This window comes from Pelobates fuscus, chromosome 2, assembly GCF_036172605.1.
Source record: "Pelobates fuscus isolate aPelFus1 chromosome 2, aPelFus1.pri, whole genome shotgun sequence".
Lineage (NCBI taxonomy): Eukaryota > Metazoa > Chordata > Amphibia > Anura > Pelobatidae > Pelobates > Pelobates fuscus.
The window spans coordinates 353,348,742-353,364,951 of record NC_086318.1 but is presented as its reverse complement, the minus strand read 5'-3'; the positions used below and the strand labels follow the sequence as shown (position 1 = coordinate 353,364,951).

Genomic DNA, 16,210 nt, shown 5'->3' with positions numbered 1-16,210 from the left:
AGCCTTCTATCATTTGGATTATTTATTTGCTTTTTTTTTTTTTAACTTGCTTTATTATTTCACCACAGCCTAAAGGAAAGGCTTCCCAGCGGGCGTGCCTTTGAATGTACCCGTCATGTCATACTTACCTGGCAGGGGAGCAATAGCCATGATCCCTAAGGTGGCTCTCCCAGAGTGAGGCTGGTTCATTGCACTCCGTACCAGTTGACCTCTGCGATTTCCTCAAATGTGGGAAACTCGACTGCATAATTTATGGTAGTGGGGGACTGCGTTCGCGCTTTCCCCTGTGTTTGCTTGTTTGACAAAAATAGAGAACTTCACCAATTCTGACGAAGGATAATTTCAGCCACGGCACCTGTCTTCTTTGGCTCTTACTTTCCGCATCAAGCAGGCAGCGACAATCATTTCCTAGGCTTGATCATTTTTATTATCTATGTTTTCTGGAGACCAGTTTTAAGCCAGATTTTCACTTTTTATTTTAACTTTTCAGCTTTTTTTTCATCATTTTTTTATCCTGACTTCTTTTGATTTATTGTATGCTTCAATGCAATGGAAGAAATAAAGAATTGGAGACCTATATTACGTCTTCCAACAGAACGTAACGTTTGATTGAATTTCTGGGAAAAAAAGATTTTCTGGATCAAGGCAGTGAATTGCCGCTTGAGACAATCAGACCAAACCTTAGGAATAGCTGGGTGGTCGCTAGCACTTACTAATGAACACCATGGAATTTTGAAAAAGCCACCACAAATGTTCTTTCAGCCCTGTTGAGTGTGGATGAAGAGAAGACAGGTGCTAGGCAAGGGTCATTCCTATCGATGGAGTCATGAAATGTGTGACTTTGGGGACGAACGTAGACCAGCGGATTGTGTACTCTGCCTAATGGCTGCTGTAGTAGAATCTTGGCAAAACTGTTTCCAAAGAGAGAAAAAAAATTGTACAAGGTTTGCTGCAAGATATGGTTGCCCTCACTCTCTGTTATAGGTTTGGAACCATTCCAAGATGCCATATAAGAAGACCGAGGAATTTGTTGGGGTTTAAGCTTCCCTGTAGGAGGAAGCGGGCCTAATTAGAATATTGCCTCCCACAATCCTTTGCAATGGCTTATGGTCATGAACTTTTTCTCACCGCTGTCTTAAAGTGTCCTTACGTGGTAGCTCTTAAAAGCTGGCCCACTTGAACAGTTAACTTTGCGCAGTGGCAGTATCGTAGCCCATGAGGTCAATCCGAGGCGTGATTATTGCTAATTGAAAACTTTACCCAATACCCCGCCATGATGACTTGAAATACAGTCAGCATTGGCAATTTTTGACAGGCTCTAAGGAGACTGAAAGATTGGTTTAAAAAAAGTTTATGGCGCCCCATGTCTAGGGCGTGTCTTACGTGACTCCCGTTTCTTCCTGAGCTCTGTTGCACCATTCCTTCCGCTGGCTTCTTAGCATTTCCCTTTTACCTTTCTCTCCCACTGAATCCACTTGTTTCCGGCAGCACACTATTCTCACTCCATGCTACGAATTCCCATCCTTCGGCTCATTGGTCTAGCATTTGCCTTTATGCAAATTGCTCCTTCGCACCCTGAGTCCATCTCAATTATTCACACCTAACCACCTGAAGGCACTAAAATTACTGGTAGCTAAGGAAAACAACGATCAGCCACGAGGTTTGGTAATCTTTTGTAGCCTTCTATCATTTGGATTATTTATTTGCTTTTTTTTTTTTTTTTTTAACTTGCTTTATTATTTCACCACAGCCTAAAGGAAAGGCTTCCCAGCGGGCGTGCCTTTGAATGTACCCGTCATGTCATACTTACCTGGCAGGGGAGCAATAGCCATGATCCCTAAGGTGGCTCTCCCAGAGTGAGGCTGGTTCATTGCACTCCGTACCAGTTGACCTCTGTGATTTCCTCAAATGTGGGAAACTCGACTGCATAATTTATGGTAGTGGGGGGCTGCGTTCGCGCTTTCCCCTGTGTTTGCTTGTTTGACAAAAATAGAGAACTTCACCAATTCTGACGAAGGATAATTTCAGCCACGGCACCCGTCTTCTTTGGCTCTTACTTTCCACATCAAGCAGGCAGCGACAATCATTTCCTAGGTTTGATCATTTTTATTATCTATGTTTTCTGGAGACCAGTTTTAAGCCAGAATTTCACTTTTTATTTTAACTTTTCAGCTTTTTTTTCATCATTTTTTTATCCTGACTTCTTTTGATTTATTGTATGCTTCAATGCAATGGAAGAAATAAAGAATTGGAGACCTATATTACGTCTTCCAACAGAACGTAACGTTTGATTGAATTTCTGGGAAAAAAAGATTTTCTGGATCAAGGCAGTGAATTGCCGCTTGAGACAATCAGACCAAACCTTAGGAATAGCTGGGTGGTCGCTAGCACTTACTAATGAACACCATGGAATTTTGAAAAAGCCACCACAAATGTTCTTTCAGCCCTGTTGAGTGTGGATGAAGAGAAGACAGGTGCTAGGCAAGGGTCATTCCTATCGATGGAGTCATGAAATGTGTGACTTTGGGGACGAACGTAGACCAGCGGATTGTGTACTCTGCCTAATGGCTGCTGTAGTAGAATCTTGGCAAAACTGTTTCCAAAGAGAGAAAAAAAATTGTACAAGGTTTGCTGCAAGATATGGTTGCCCTCACTCTCTGTTATAGGTTTGGAACCATTCCAAGATGCCATATAAGAAGACCGAGGAATTTGTTGGGGTTTAAGCTTCCCTGTAGGAGGAAGCGGGCCTAATTAGAATATTGCCTCCCATAATCCTTTGCAATGGCTTATGGTCATGAACTTTTTCTCACCGCTGTCTTAAAGTGTCCTTATGTGGTAGCTCTTAAAAGCTGGCCCACTTGAACAGCTAGCTTTGCGCAGTGGCAGTATCGTAGCCCATGAGGTCAATCCGAGGCGTGATTATTGCTAATTGAAAACTTTACCCAATACCCCGCCATGATGACTTGAAATACAGTCAGCATTGGCAATTTTTGACAGGTTCTAAGGAGACTGAAAGATTGGTTTAATAAAAGTTTATGGCGCCCCATGTCTAGGGCGTGTCTTACGTGACTCCTGTTTCTTCCTGAGCTCTGTTGCACCATTCCTTCCGCTGGCTTCTTAGCATTTCCCTTTTACCTTTCTCTCCGACTGAATTCACTTATTTCCGCAGCACACTATTCTCACTACATGCTACGAATTCCCATCCTTCGGCTCATTGGCCTAGCATTTGCCTTTATGCAAATTGCTCCTTCGCACCCTGAATCCAGCTCAATTATTCACACCTAACCACCTGAAGGCACTAAAATTACTGGTAGCTAAGGAAAACAACGATCAGCCACGAGGTTTGGTAATCTTTTGTAGCCTTCTATCATTTGGATTATTTATTTGCTTTTTTTTTTTTTTTAACTTGCTTTATTATTTCACCACAGCCTAAAGGAAAGGCTTCCCAGCGGGCGTGCCTTTGAATGTACCCGTCATGTCATACTTACCTGGCAGGGGAGCAATAGCCATGATCCCTAAGGTGGCTCTCCCAGAGTGAGGCTGGTTCATTGCACTCCGTACCAGTTGACCTCTGCGATTTCCTCAAATGTGGGAAACTCGACTGCATAATTTATGGTAGTGGGGGACTGCGTTCGCGCTTTCCCCTGTGTTTGCTTGTTTGACAAAAATAGAGAACTTCACCAATTCTGACGAAGGATCATTTCAGCCACGGCACCCGTCTTCTTTGGCTCTTACTTTCCGCATCAAGCAGGCAGCGACAATCATTTCCTAGGCTTGATCATTTTTATTATCTATGTTTTCTGGAGACCAGTTTTAAGCCAGAATTTCACTTTTTATTTTAACTTTTCAGCTTTTTTTTCCATCATTTTTTTATCCTGACTTCTTTTGATTTATTGTATGCTTCAATGCAATGGAAGAAATAAAGAATTGGAGACCTATATTACGTCTTCCAACAGAACGTAACGTTTGATTGAATTTCTGGGAAAAAAAGATTTTCTGGATCAAGGCAGTGAATTGCCGCTTGAGACAATCAGACCAAACCTTAGGAATAGCTGGGTGGTCGCTAGCACTTACTAATGAACACCATGGAATTTTGAAAAAGCCACCACAAATGTTCTTTCAGCCCTGTTGAGTGTGGATGAAGAGAAGACAGGTGCTAGGCAAGGGTCATTCCTATCGATGGAGTCATGAAATGTGTGACTTTGGGGACGAACGTAGACCAGCGGATTGTGTACTCTGCCTAATGGCTGCTGTAGTAGAATCTTGGCAAAACTGTTTCCAAAGAGAGAAAAAAAATTGTACAATGTTTGCTGCAAGATATGGTTGCCCTCACTCTCTGTTATAGGTTTGGAACCATTCCAAGATGCCATATAAGAAGACCGAGGAATTTGTTGGGGTTTAAGCTTCCCTGTAGGAGGAAGCGGGCCTAATTAGAATATTGCCTCCCACAATCCTTTGCAATAGCTTATGGTCATGAACTTTTTCTCAGCGCTGTCTTAAAGTGTCCTTACATGGTAGCTCTTAAAAGCTGGCCCACTTGAACAGTTAACTTTGCGCAGTGGCAGTATCGTAGCCCATGAGGTCAATCCGAGGCGTGATTATTGCTAATTGAAAACTTTACCCAATACCCCGCCATGATGACTTGAAATACAGTCAGCATTGGCAATTTTTGACAGGCTCTAAGGAGACTGAAAGATTGGTTTAATAAAAGTTTATGGCGCCCCATGTCTAGGGCGTGTCTTACGTGACTCCCGTTTCTTCCTGAGCTCTGTTGCACCATTCCTTCCGCTGGCTTCTTAGCATTTCCCTTTTACCTTTCTCTCCCACTGAATTCACTTGTTTCCGGCAGCACACTATTCTCACTACATGCTACGAATTCCCATCCTTCGGCTCATTGGCCTAGCATTTGCCTTTATGCAAATTGCTCCTTCGCACCCTGAATCCAGCTCAATTATTCACACCTAACCACCTGAAGGCACTAAAATTACTGGTAGCTAAGGAAAACAACGATCAGCCACGAGGTTTGGTAATCTTTTGTAGCCTTCTATCATTTGGATTATTTATTTGCTTTTTTTTTTTTTTTAACTTGCTTTATTATTTCACCACAGCCTAAAGGAAAGGCTTCCCAGCGGGCGTGCCTTTGAATGTACCCGTCATGTCATACTTACCTGGCAGGGGAGCAATAGCCATGATCCCTAAGGTGGCTCTCCCAGAGTGAGGCTGGTTCATTGCACTCCGTACCAGTTGACCTCTGCGATTTCCTCAAATGTGGGAAACTCGACTGCATAATTTATGGTAGTGGGGGACTGCGTTCGCGCTTTCCCCTGTGTTTGCTTGTTTGACAAAAATAGAGAACTTCACCAATTCTGACGAAGGATCATTTCAGCCACGGCACCCGTCTTCTTTGGCTCTTACTTTCCGCATCAAGCAGGCAGCGACAATCATTTCCTAGGCTTGATCATTTTTATTATCTATGTTTTCTGGAGACCAGTTTTAAGCCAGAATTTCACTTTTTATTTTAACTTTTCAGCTTTTTTTTCCATCATTTTTTTATCCTGACTTCTTTTGATTTATTGTATGCTTCAATGCAATGGAAGAAATAAAGAATTGGAGACCTATATTACGTCTTCCAACAGAACGTAACGTTTGATTGAATTTCTGGGAAAAAAAGATTTTCTGGATCAAGGCAGTGAATTGCCGCTTGAGACAATCAGACCAAACCTTAGGAATAGCTGGGTGGTCGCTAGCACTTACTAATGAACACCATGGAATTTTGAAAAAGCCACCACAAATGTTCTTTCAGCCCTGTTGAGTGTGGATGAAGAGAAGACAGGTGCTAGGCAAGGGTCATTCCTATCGATGGAGTCATGAAATGTGTGACTTTGGGGACGAACGTAGACCAGCGGATTGTGTACTCTGCCTAATGGCTGCTGTAGTAGAATCTTGGCAAAACTGTTTCCAAAGAGAGAAAAAAAATTGTACAAGGTTTGCTGCAAGATATGGTTGCCCTCACTCTCTGTTATAGGTTTGGAACCATTCCAAGATGCCATATAAGAAGACCGAGGAATTTGTTGGGGTTTAAGCTTCCCTGTAGGAGGAAGCGGGCCTAATTAGAATATTGCCTCCCACAATCCTTTGCAATAGCTTATGGTCATGAACTTTTTCTCAGCGCTGTCTTAAAGTGTCCTTACATGGTAGCTCTTAAAAGCTGGCCCACTTGAACAGTTAACTTTGCGCAGTGGCAGTATCGTAGCCCATGAGGTCAATCCGAGGCGTGATTATTGCTAATTGAAAACTTTACCCAATACCCCGCCATGATGACTTGAAATACAGTCAGCATTGGCAATTTTTGACAGGCTCTAAGGAGACTGAAAGATTGGTTTAATAAAAGTTTATGGCGCCCCATGTCTAGGGCGTGTCTTACGTGACTCCCGTTTCTTCCTGAGCTCTGTTGCACCATTCCTTCCGCTGGCTTCTTAGCATTTCCCTTTTACCTTTCTCTCCCACTGAATTCACTTGTTTCCGGCAGCACACTATTCTCACTACATGCTACGAATTCCCATCCTTCGGCTCATTGGCCTAGCATTTGCCTTTATGCAAATTGCTCCTTCGCACCCTGAATCCAGCTCAATTATTCACACCTAACCACCTGAAGGCACTAAAATTACTGGTAGCTAAGGAAAACAACGATCAGCCACGAGGTTTGGTAATCTTTTGTAGCCTTCTATCATTTGGATTATTTATTTGCTTTTTTTTTTTTTTAAACTTGCTTTATTATTTCACCACAGCCTAAAGGAAAGGCTTCCCAGCGGGCGTGCCTTTGAATGTACCCGTCATGTCATACTTACCTGGCAGGGGAGCAATAGCCATGATCCCTAAGGTGGCTCTCCCAGAGTGAGGCTGGTTCATTGCACTCCGTACCAGTTGATCTCTGCGATTTCCTCAAATGTGGGAAACTCGACTGCATAATTTATGGTAGTGGGGGACTGCGTTCGCGCTTTCCCCTGTGTTTGCTTGTTTGACAAAAATAGAGAACTTCACCAATTCTGACGAAGGATAATTTCAGCCACGGCACCCGTCTTATTTGGCTCTTACTTTCCACATCAAGCAGGCAGCGACAATCATTTCCTAGGCTTGATCATTTTTATTATCTATGTTTTCTGAAGACCAGTTTTAAGCCAGAATTTCACTTTTTATTTTAACTTTTCAGCTTTTTTTTCATCATTTTTTTATCCTGACTTCTTTTGATTTATTGTATGCTTCAATGCAATGGAAGAAATAAAGAATTGGAGACCTATATTACGTCTTCCAACAGAACGTAACGTTTGATTGAATTTCTGGGAAAAAAAGATTTTCTGGATCAAGGCAGTGAATTGCCGCTTGAGACAATCAGACCAAACCTTAGGAATAGCTGGGTGGTCGCTAGCACTTACTAATGAACACCATGGAATTTTGAAAAAGCCACCACAAATGTTCTTTCAGCCCTGTTGAGTGTGGATGAAGAGAAGACAGGTGCTAGGCAAGGGTCATTCCTATCGATGGAGTCATGAAATGTGTGACTTTGGGGACGAACGTAGACCAGCGGATTGTGTACTCTGCCTAATGGCTGCTGTAGTAGAATCTTGGCAAAACTGTTTCCAAAGAGAGAAAAAAAATTGTACAAGGTTTGCTGCAAGATATGGTTGCCCTCACTCTCTGTTATAGGTTTGGAACCATTCCAAGATGCCATATAAGAAGACCGAGGAATTTGTTGGGGTTTAAGCTTCCCTGTAGGAGGAAGCGGGCCTAATTAGAATATTGCCTCCCACAATCCTTTGCAATAGCTTATGGTCATGAACTTTTTCTCACCGCTGTCTTAAAGTGTCCTTACGTGGTAGCTCTTAAAAGCTGGCCCACTTGAACAGTTAACTTTGCGCAGTGGCAGTATCGTAGCCCATGAGGTCAATCCGAGGCGTGATTGTTGCTAATTGAAAACTTTACCCAATACCCCGCCATGATGACTTGAAATACAGTCAGCATTGGCAATTTTTGACAGGCTCTAAGGAGACTGAAAGATTGGTTTAATAAAAGTTTATGGCGCCCCATGTCTAGGGCGTGTCTTACGTGACTCCCGTTTCTTCCTGAGCTCTGTTGCACCATTCCTTCCGCTGGCTTATTAGCATTTCCCTTTTACCTTTCTCTCCCACTGAATTCACTTGTTTCCGGCAGCACACTATTCTCACTACATGCTACGAATTCCCATCCTTCGGCTCATTGGCCTAGCATTTGCCTTTATGCAAATTGCTCCTTCGCACCCTGAATCCAGCTCAATTATTCACACCTAACCACCTGAAGGCACTAAAATTACTGGTAGCTAAGGAAAACAACGATCAGCCACGAGGTTTGGTAATCTTTTGTAGCCTTCTATCATTTGGATTATTTATTTGCTTTTTTTTTTTTTTTAACTTGCTTTATTATTTCACCACAGCCTAAAGGAAAGGCTTCCCAGCGGGCGTGCCTTTGAATGTACCTGTCATGTCATACTTACCTGGCAGGGGAGCAATAGCCATGATCCCTAAGGTGGCTCTCCCAGAGTGAGGCTGGTTCATTGCACTCCGTACCAGTTGACCTCTGCGATTTCCTCAAATGTGGGAAACTCGACTGCATAATTTATGGTAGTGGGGGACTGCGTTCGCGCTTTCCCCTGTGTTTGCTTGTTTGACAAAAATAGAGAACTTCACCAATTCTGACGAAGGATCATTTCAGCCACGGCACCCGTCTTCTTTGGCTCTTACTTTCCGCATCAAGCAGGCAGCGACAATCATTTCCTAGGCTTGATCATTTTTATTATCTATGTTTTCTGGAGACCAGTATTAAGCCAGAATTTCACTTTTTATTTTAATTTTTCAGCTTTTTTTTCATAATTTTTTTATCCTGACTTCTTTTGATTTATTGTATGCTTCAATGCAATGGAAGAAATAAAGAATTGGAGACCTATATTACGTCTTCCAACAGAACGTAACGTTTGATTGAATTTCTGGGAAAAAAAGATTTTCTGGATCAAGGCAGTGAATTGCCGCTTGAGACAATCAGACCAAACCTTAGGAATAGCTGGGTGGTCGCTAGCACTTACTAATGAACACCATGGAATTTTGAAAAAGCCACCACAAATGTTCTTTCAGCCCTGTTGAGTGTGGATGAAGAGAAGACAGGTGCTAGGCAAGGGTCATTCCTATCGATGGAGTCATGAAATGTGTGACTTTGGGGACGAACGTAGACCAGCGGATTGTGTACTCTGCCTAATGGCTGCTGTAGTAGAATCTTGGCAAAACCGTTTCCAAAGAGAGAAAAAAAATTGTACAAGGTTTGCTGCAAGATATGGTTGCCCTCACTCTCTGTTATAGGTTTGGAACCATTCCAAGATGCCATATAAGAAGACCGAGGAATTTGTTGGGGTTTAAGCTTCCCTGTAGGAGGAAGCGGGCCTAATTAGAATATTGCATCCCACAATCCTTTGCAATGGCTTATGGTCATGAACTTTTTCTCACCGCTGTCTTAAAGTGTCCTTACGTGGTAGCTCTTAAAAGCTGGCCCACTTGAACAGTTAACTTTGCGCAGTGGCAGTATCGTAGCCCATGAGGTCAATCCGAGGCGTGATTATTGCTAATTGAAAACTTTACCCAATACCCCGCCATGATGACTTGAAATACAGTCAGCATTGGCAATTTTTGACAGGCTCTAAGGAGACTGAAAGATTGGTTTAAAAAAAGTTTATGGCGCCCCATGTCTAGGGCGTGTCTTACGTGACTCCCGTTTCTTCCTGAGCTCTGTTGCACCATTCCTTCCGCTGGCTTCTTAGCATTTCCCTTTTACCTTTCTCTCCCACTTAATTCACTTGTTTCCGGCAGCACACTATTCTCACTACATGCTACGAATTCCCATCCTTCGGCTCATTGGCCTAGCATTTGCCTTTATGCAAATTGCTCCTTCGCACCCTGAATCCAGCTCAATTATTCACACCTAACCACCTGAAGGCACTAAAATTACTGGTAGCTAAGGAAAACAACGATCAGCCACGAGGTTTGGTAATCTTTTGTAGCCTTCTATCATTTGGATTATTTATTTGCTTTTTTTTTTTTTAACTTGCTTTATTATTTCACCACAGCCTAAAGGAAAGGCTTCCCAGCGGGCGTGCCTTTGAATGTACCCGTCATGTCATACTTACCTGGCAGGGGAGCAATAGCCATGATCCCTAAGGTGGCTCTCCCAGAGTGAGGCTGGTTCATTGCACTCCGTACCAGTTGACCTCTGCGATTTCCTCAAATGTGGGAAACTCGACTGCATAATTTATGGTAGTGGGGGACTGCGTTCGCGCTTTCCCCTGTGTTTGCTTGTTTGACAAAAATAGAGAACTTCACCAATTCTGACGAAGGATAATTTCAGCCACGGCACCCGTCTTCTTTGGCTCTTACTTTCCGCATCAAGCAGGCAGCGACAATCATTTCCTAGGCTTGATCATTTTTATTATCTATGTTTTCTGGAGACCAGTTTTAAGCCAGAATTTCTCTTTTTATTTTAACTTTTCAGCTTTTTTTTCCATCATTTTTTTATCCTGACTTCTTTTGATTTATTGTATGCTTCAATGCAATGGAAGAAATAAAGAATTGGAGACCTATATTACGTCTTCCAACAGAACGTAACGTTTGATTGAATTTCTGGGAAAAAAAGATTTTCTGGATCAAGGCAGTGAATTGCCGCTTGAGACAATCAGACCAAACCTTAGGAATAGCTGGGTGGTCGCTAGCACTTACTAATGAACACCATGGAATTTTGAAAAAGCCACCACAAATGTTCTTTCAGCCCTGTTGAGTGTGGATGAAGAGAAGACAGGTGCTAGGCAAGGGTCATTCCTATCGATGGAGTCATGAAATGTGTGACTTTGGGGACGAACGTAGACCAGCGGATTGTGTACTCTGCCTAATGGCTGCTGTAGTAGAATCTTGGCAAAACTGTTTCCAAAGAGATAAAAAAAATTGTACAAGGTTTGCTGCAAGATATGGTTGCCCTCACTCTCTGTTATAGGTTTGGAACCATTCCAAGATGCCATATAAGAAGACCGAGGAATTTGTTGGGGTTTAAGCTTCCCTGTAGGAGGAAGCGGGCCTAATTAGAATATTGCCTCCCACAATCCTTTGCAATAGCTTATGGTCATGAACTTTTTCTCACCGCTGTCTTAAAGTGTCCTTACGTGGTAGCTCTTAAAAGCTGGCCCACTTGAACAGTTAACTTTGCGCAGTGGCAGTATCGTAGCCCATGAGGTCAATCCGAGGCGTGATTATTGCTAATTGAAAACTTTACCCAATACCCCGCCATGATGACTTGAAATACAGTCAGCATTGGCAATTTTTGACAGGCTCTAAGGAGACTGAAAGATTGGTTTAATAAAAGTTTATGGCGCCCCATGTCTAGGGCGTGTCTTACGTGACTCCCGTTTCTTCCTGAGCTCTGTTGCACCATTCCTTCCGCTGGCTTCTTAGCATTTCCCTTTTACCTTTCTCTCCCACTGAATTCACTTGTTTCCGGCAGCACACTATTCTCACTACATGCTACGAATTGCCATCCTTCGGCTCATTGGCCTAGCATTTGCCTTTATGCAAATTGCTCCTTCGCACCCTGAATCCAGCTCAATTATTCACACCTAACCACCTGAAGGCACTAAAATTACTGGTAGCTAAGGAAAACAACGATCAGCCACGAGGTTTGGTAATCTTTTGTAGCCTTCTATCATTTGGATTATTTATTTGCTTTTTTTTTTTTTTAACTTGCTTTATTATTTCACCACAGCCTAAAGGAAAGGCTTCCCAGCGGGCGTGCCTTTGAATGTACCCGTCATGTCATACTTACCTGGCAGGGGAGCAATAGCCATGATCCCTAAGGTGGCTCTCCCAGAGTGAGGCTGGTTCATTGCACTCCGTACCAGTTGACCTCTGCGATTTCCTCAAATGTGGGAAACTCGACTGCATAATTTATGGTAGTGGGGGACTGCGTTCGCGCTTTCCCCTGTGTTTGCTTGTTTGACAAAAATAGAGAACTTCACCAATTCTGACGAAGGATAATTTCAGCCACGGCACCCGTCTTCTTTGGCTCTTACTTTCCGCATCAAGCAGGCAGCGACAATCATTTCCTAGGCTTGATCATTTTTATTATCTATGTTTTCTGGAGACCAGTTTTAAGCCAGAATTTCTCTTTTTATTTTAACTTTTCAGCTTTTTTTTCATCATTTTTTTATCCTGACTTCTTTTGATTTATTGTATGCTTCAATGCAATGGAAGAAATAAAGAATTGGAGACCTATATTACGTCTTCCAACAGAACGTAACGTTTGATTGAATTTCTGGGAAAAAAAGATTTTCTGGATCAAGGCAGTGAATTGCCGCTTGAGACAATCAGACCAAACCTTAGGAATAGCTGGGTGGTCGCTAGCACTTACTAATGAACACCATGGAATTTTGAAAAAGCCACCACAAATGTTCTTTCAGCCCTGTTGAGTGTGGATGAAGAGAAGACAGGTGCTAGGCAAGGGTCATTCCTATCGATGGAGTCATGAAATGTGTGACTTTGGGGACGAACGTAGACCAGCGGATTGTGTACTCTGCCTAATGGCTGCTGTAGTAGAATCTTGGCAAAACTGTTTCCAAAGAGAGAAAAAAAATTGTACAAGGTTTGCTGCAAGATATGGTTGCCCTCACTCTCTGTTATAGGATTGGAACCATTCCAAGATGCCATATAAGAAGACCGAGGAATTTGTTGGGGTTTAAGCTTCCCTGTAGGAGGAAGCGGGCCTAATTAGAATATTGCCTCCCACAATCCTTTGCAATAGCTTATGGTCATGAACTTTTTCTCAGCGCTGTCTTAAAGTGTCCTTACATGGTAGCTCTTAAAAGCTGGCCCACTTGAACAGTTAACTTTGCGCAGTGGCAGTATCGTAGCCCATGAGGTCAATCCGAGGCGTGATTATTGCTAATTGAAAACTTTACCCAATACCCCGCCATGATGACTTGAAATACAGTCAGCATTGGCAATTTTTGACAGGCTCTAAGGAGACTGAAAGATTGGTTTAATAAAAGTTTATGGCGCCCCATGTCTAGGGCGTGTCTTACGTGACTCCCGTTTCTTCCTGAGCTCTGTTGCACCATTCCTTCCGCTGGCTTCTTAGCATTTCCCTTTTACCTTTCTCTCCCACTGAATTCACTTGTTTCCGGCAGCACACTATTCTCACTACATGCTACGAATTCCCATCCTTCGGCTCATTGGCCTAGCATTTGCCTTTATGCAAATTGCTCCTTCGCACCCTGAATCCAGCTCAATTATTCACACCTAACCACCTGAAAGAACTAAAATTACTGGTAGCTAAGGAAAACAACGATCAGCCACGAGGTTTGGTAATCTTTTGTAGCCTTCTATCATTTGGATTATTTATTTGCTTTTTTTTTTTTTTAACTTGCTTTATTATTTCACCACAGCCTAAAGGAAAGGCTTCCCAGCGGGCGTGCCTTTGAATGTACCCGTCATGTCATACTTACCTGGCAGGGGAGCAATAGCCATGATCCCTAAGGTGGCTCTCCCAGAGTGAGGCTGGTTCATTGCACTCCGTACCAGTTGACCTCTGCGATTTCCTCAAATGTGGGAAACTCGACTGCATAATTTATGGTAGTGGGGGACTGCGTTCGCGCTTTCCCCTGTGTTTGCTTGTTTGACAAAAATAGAGAACTTCACCAATTCTGACGAAGGATAATTTCAGCCACGGCACCCGTCTTCTTTGGCTCTTACTTTCCGCATCAAGCAGGCAGCGACAATCATTTCCTAGGCTTGATCATTTTTATTATCTATGTTTTCTGGAGACCAGTTTTAAGCCAGAATTTCTCTTTTTATTTTAACTTTTCAGCTTTTTTTTCCATCATTTTTTTATCCTGACTTCTTTTGATTTATTGTATGCTTCAATGCAATGGAAGAAATAAAGAATTGGAGACCTATATTACGTCTTCCAACAGAACGTAACGTTTGATTGAATTTCTGGGAAAAAAAGATTTTCTGGATCAAGGCAGTGAATTGCCGCTTGAGACAATCAGACCAAACCTTAGGAATAGCTGGGTGGTCGCTAGCACTTACTAATGAACACCATGGAATTTTGAAAAAGCCACCACAAATGTTCTTTCAGCCCTGTTGAGTGTGGATGAAGAGAAGACAGGTGCTAGGCAAGGGTCATTCCTATCGATGGAGTCATGAAATGTGTGACTTTGGGGACGAACGTAGACCAGCGGATTGTGTACTCTGCCTAATGGCTGCTGTAGTAGAATCTTGGCAAAACTGTTTCCAAAGAGAGAAAAAAAATTGTACAAGGTTTGCTGCAAGATATGGTTGCCCTCACTCTCTGTTATAGGTTTGGAACCATTCCAAGATGCCATATAAGAAGACCGAGGAATTTGTTGGGGTTTAAGCTTCCCTGTAGGAGGAAGCGGGCCTAATTAGAATATTGCCTCCCATAATCCTTTGCAATGGCTTATGGTCATGAACTTTTTCTCACCGCTGTCTTAAAGTGTCCTTACGTGGTAGCTCTTAAAAGCTGGCCCACTTGAACAGCTAGCTTTGCGCAGTGGCAGTATCGTAGCCCATGAGGTCAATCCGAGGCGTGATTATTGCTAATTGAAAACTTTACCCAATACCCCGCCATGATGACTTGAAATACAGTCAGCATTGGCAATTTTTGACAGGCTCTAAGGAGACTGAAAGATTGGTTTAATAAAAGTTTATGGCGCCCCATGTCTAGGGCGTGTCTTACGTGACTCCCGTTTCTTCCTGAGCTCTGTTGCACCATTCCTTCCGCTGGCTTCTTAGCATTTCCCTTTTACCTTTCTCTCCCACTGAATTCACTTGTTTCCGGCAGCACACTATTCTCACTACATGCTACGAATTGCCATCCTTCGGCTCATTGGCCTAGCATTTGCCTTTATGCAAATTGCTCCTTCGCACCCTGAATCCAGCTCAATTATTCACACCTAACCACCTGAAGGCACTAAAATTACCGGTAGCTAAGGAAAACAACGATCAGCCACGAGGTTTGGTAATCTTTTGTAGCCTTCTATCATTTGGATTATTTATTTGCTTTTTTTTTTTTTTAACTTGCTTTATTATTTCACCACAGCCTAAAGGAAAGGCTTCCCAGCGGGCGTGCCTTTGAATGTACCTGTCATGTCATACTTACCTGGCAGGGGAGCAATAGCCATGATCCCTAAGGTGGCTCTCCCAGAGTGAGGCTGGTTCATTGCACTCCGTACCAGTTGACCTCTGCGATTTCCTCAAATGTGGGAAACTCGACTGCATAATTTATGGTAGTGGGGGACTGCGTTCGCCCTTTCCCCTGTGTTTGCTTGTTTGACAAAAATAGAGAACTTCACCAATTCTGACGAAGGATAATTTCAGCCACGGCACCCGTCTTCTTTGGCTCTTACTTTCCGCATCAAGCAGGCAGCGACAATCATTTCCTAGGCTTGATCATTTTTATTATCTATGTTTTCTGGAGACCAGTTTTAAGCCAGAATTTCACTTTTTATTTTAACTTTTCAGCTTTTTTTTCATCATTTTTTTATCCTGACTTCTTTTGATTTATTGTATGCTTCAATGCAATGGAAGAAATAAAGAATTGGAGACCTATATTACGTCTTCCAACAGAACGTAACGTTTGATTGAATTTCTGGGAAAAAAAGATTTTCTGGATCAAGGCAGTGAATTGCCGCTTGAGACAATCAGACCAAACCTTAGGAATAGCTGGGTGGTCGCTAGCACTTACTAATGAACACCATGGAATTTTGAAAAAGCCACCACAAATGTTCTTTCAGCCCTGTTGAGTGTGGATGAAGAGAAGACAGGTGCCAGGCAAGGGTCATTCCTATCGATGGAGTCATGAAATGTGTGACTTTGGGGACGAACGTAGACCAGCGGATTGTGTACTCTGCCTAATGGCTGCTGTAGTAGAATCTTGGCAAAACCGTTTCCAAAGAGAGAAAAAAAATTGTACAAGGTTTGCTGCAAGATATGGTTGCCCTCACTCTCTGTTATAGGTTTGGAACCATTCCAAGATGCCATATAAGAAGACCGAGGAATTTGTTGGGGTTTAAGCTTCCCTGTAGGAGGAAGCGGGCCTAATTAGAATATTGCCTCCCACAATCCTTTGC

The 16,210-nt window shown here is 42.8% G+C and overlaps 19 non-coding genes across 19 annotated transcripts; all 19 read left to right on the top strand.

The window, feature by feature from the left end:
• The first annotated feature begins 120 nt into the window (after positions 1-120).
• Positions 121-287, top strand: LOC134589822 (U1 spliceosomal RNA). Its single transcript, XR_010086838.1, has one exon. It is a non-coding gene; the product is annotated as a U1 spliceosomal RNA (small nuclear RNA).
• An 899-nt stretch (positions 288-1,186) lies between these two features.
• On the top strand, positions 1,187-1,327 carry LOC134592726 (U4 spliceosomal RNA). Its single transcript, XR_010089311.1, has one exon. It is a non-coding gene; the product is annotated as a U4 spliceosomal RNA (small nuclear RNA).
• A 475-nt stretch (positions 1,328-1,802) lies between these two features.
• On the top strand, positions 1,803-1,969 carry LOC134590801 (U1 spliceosomal RNA). The gene has a single exon (XR_010087673.1). It is a non-coding gene; the product is annotated as a U1 spliceosomal RNA (small nuclear RNA).
• An 899-nt stretch (positions 1,970-2,868) lies between these two features.
• Positions 2,869-3,009, top strand: LOC134593377 (U4 spliceosomal RNA). The gene has a single exon (XR_010089867.1). It is a non-coding gene; the product is annotated as a U4 spliceosomal RNA (small nuclear RNA).
• A 471-nt stretch (positions 3,010-3,480) lies between these two features.
• Positions 3,481-3,647, top strand: LOC134589821 (U1 spliceosomal RNA). Its single transcript, XR_010086837.1, has one exon. It is a non-coding gene; the product is annotated as a U1 spliceosomal RNA (small nuclear RNA).
• A 900-nt stretch (positions 3,648-4,547) lies between these two features.
• On the top strand, positions 4,548-4,688 carry LOC134592725 (U4 spliceosomal RNA). The gene has a single exon (XR_010089310.1). It is a non-coding gene; the product is annotated as a U4 spliceosomal RNA (small nuclear RNA).
• A 472-nt stretch (positions 4,689-5,160) lies between these two features.
• Positions 5,161-5,327, top strand: LOC134589818 (U1 spliceosomal RNA). The gene has a single exon (XR_010086836.1). It is a non-coding gene; the product is annotated as a U1 spliceosomal RNA (small nuclear RNA).
• A 900-nt stretch (positions 5,328-6,227) lies between these two features.
• Positions 6,228-6,368, top strand: LOC134592724 (U4 spliceosomal RNA). Its single transcript, XR_010089309.1, has one exon. It is a non-coding gene; the product is annotated as a U4 spliceosomal RNA (small nuclear RNA).
• A 472-nt stretch (positions 6,369-6,840) lies between these two features.
• LOC134590381 (U1 spliceosomal RNA) lies at positions 6,841-7,007 on the top strand. Its single transcript, XR_010087314.1, has one exon. It is a non-coding gene; the product is annotated as a U1 spliceosomal RNA (small nuclear RNA).
• An 899-nt stretch (positions 7,008-7,906) lies between these two features.
• Positions 7,907-8,047, top strand: LOC134593198 (U4 spliceosomal RNA). The gene has a single exon (XR_010089714.1). It is a non-coding gene; the product is annotated as a U4 spliceosomal RNA (small nuclear RNA).
• Positions 8,048-8,519: 472 nt separating this feature from the next.
• On the top strand, positions 8,520-8,686 carry LOC134589817 (U1 spliceosomal RNA). The gene has a single exon (XR_010086835.1). It is a non-coding gene; the product is annotated as a U1 spliceosomal RNA (small nuclear RNA).
• An 899-nt stretch (positions 8,687-9,585) lies between these two features.
• LOC134592722 (U4 spliceosomal RNA) lies at positions 9,586-9,726 on the top strand. The gene has a single exon (XR_010089308.1). It is a non-coding gene; the product is annotated as a U4 spliceosomal RNA (small nuclear RNA).
• A 470-nt stretch (positions 9,727-10,196) lies between these two features.
• On the top strand, positions 10,197-10,363 carry LOC134589816 (U1 spliceosomal RNA). The gene has a single exon (XR_010086834.1). It is a non-coding gene; the product is annotated as a U1 spliceosomal RNA (small nuclear RNA).
• Positions 10,364-11,263: 900 nt separating this feature from the next.
• On the top strand, positions 11,264-11,404 carry LOC134592721 (U4 spliceosomal RNA). Its single transcript, XR_010089307.1, has one exon. It is a non-coding gene; the product is annotated as a U4 spliceosomal RNA (small nuclear RNA).
• A 471-nt stretch (positions 11,405-11,875) lies between these two features.
• On the top strand, positions 11,876-12,042 carry LOC134589815 (U1 spliceosomal RNA). The gene has a single exon (XR_010086833.1). It is a non-coding gene; the product is annotated as a U1 spliceosomal RNA (small nuclear RNA).
• An 899-nt stretch (positions 12,043-12,941) lies between these two features.
• Positions 12,942-13,082, top strand: LOC134592720 (U4 spliceosomal RNA). The gene has a single exon (XR_010089306.1). It is a non-coding gene; the product is annotated as a U4 spliceosomal RNA (small nuclear RNA).
• A 471-nt stretch (positions 13,083-13,553) lies between these two features.
• On the top strand, positions 13,554-13,720 carry LOC134589814 (U1 spliceosomal RNA). The gene has a single exon (XR_010086832.1). It is a non-coding gene; the product is annotated as a U1 spliceosomal RNA (small nuclear RNA).
• A 900-nt stretch (positions 13,721-14,620) lies between these two features.
• On the top strand, positions 14,621-14,761 carry LOC134592212 (U4 spliceosomal RNA). Its single transcript, XR_010088870.1, has one exon. It is a non-coding gene; the product is annotated as a U4 spliceosomal RNA (small nuclear RNA).
• A 471-nt stretch (positions 14,762-15,232) lies between these two features.
• On the top strand, positions 15,233-15,399 carry LOC134591153 (U1 spliceosomal RNA). Its single transcript, XR_010087972.1, has one exon. It is a non-coding gene; the product is annotated as a U1 spliceosomal RNA (small nuclear RNA).
• Positions 15,400-16,210: the final 811 nt, after the last annotated feature.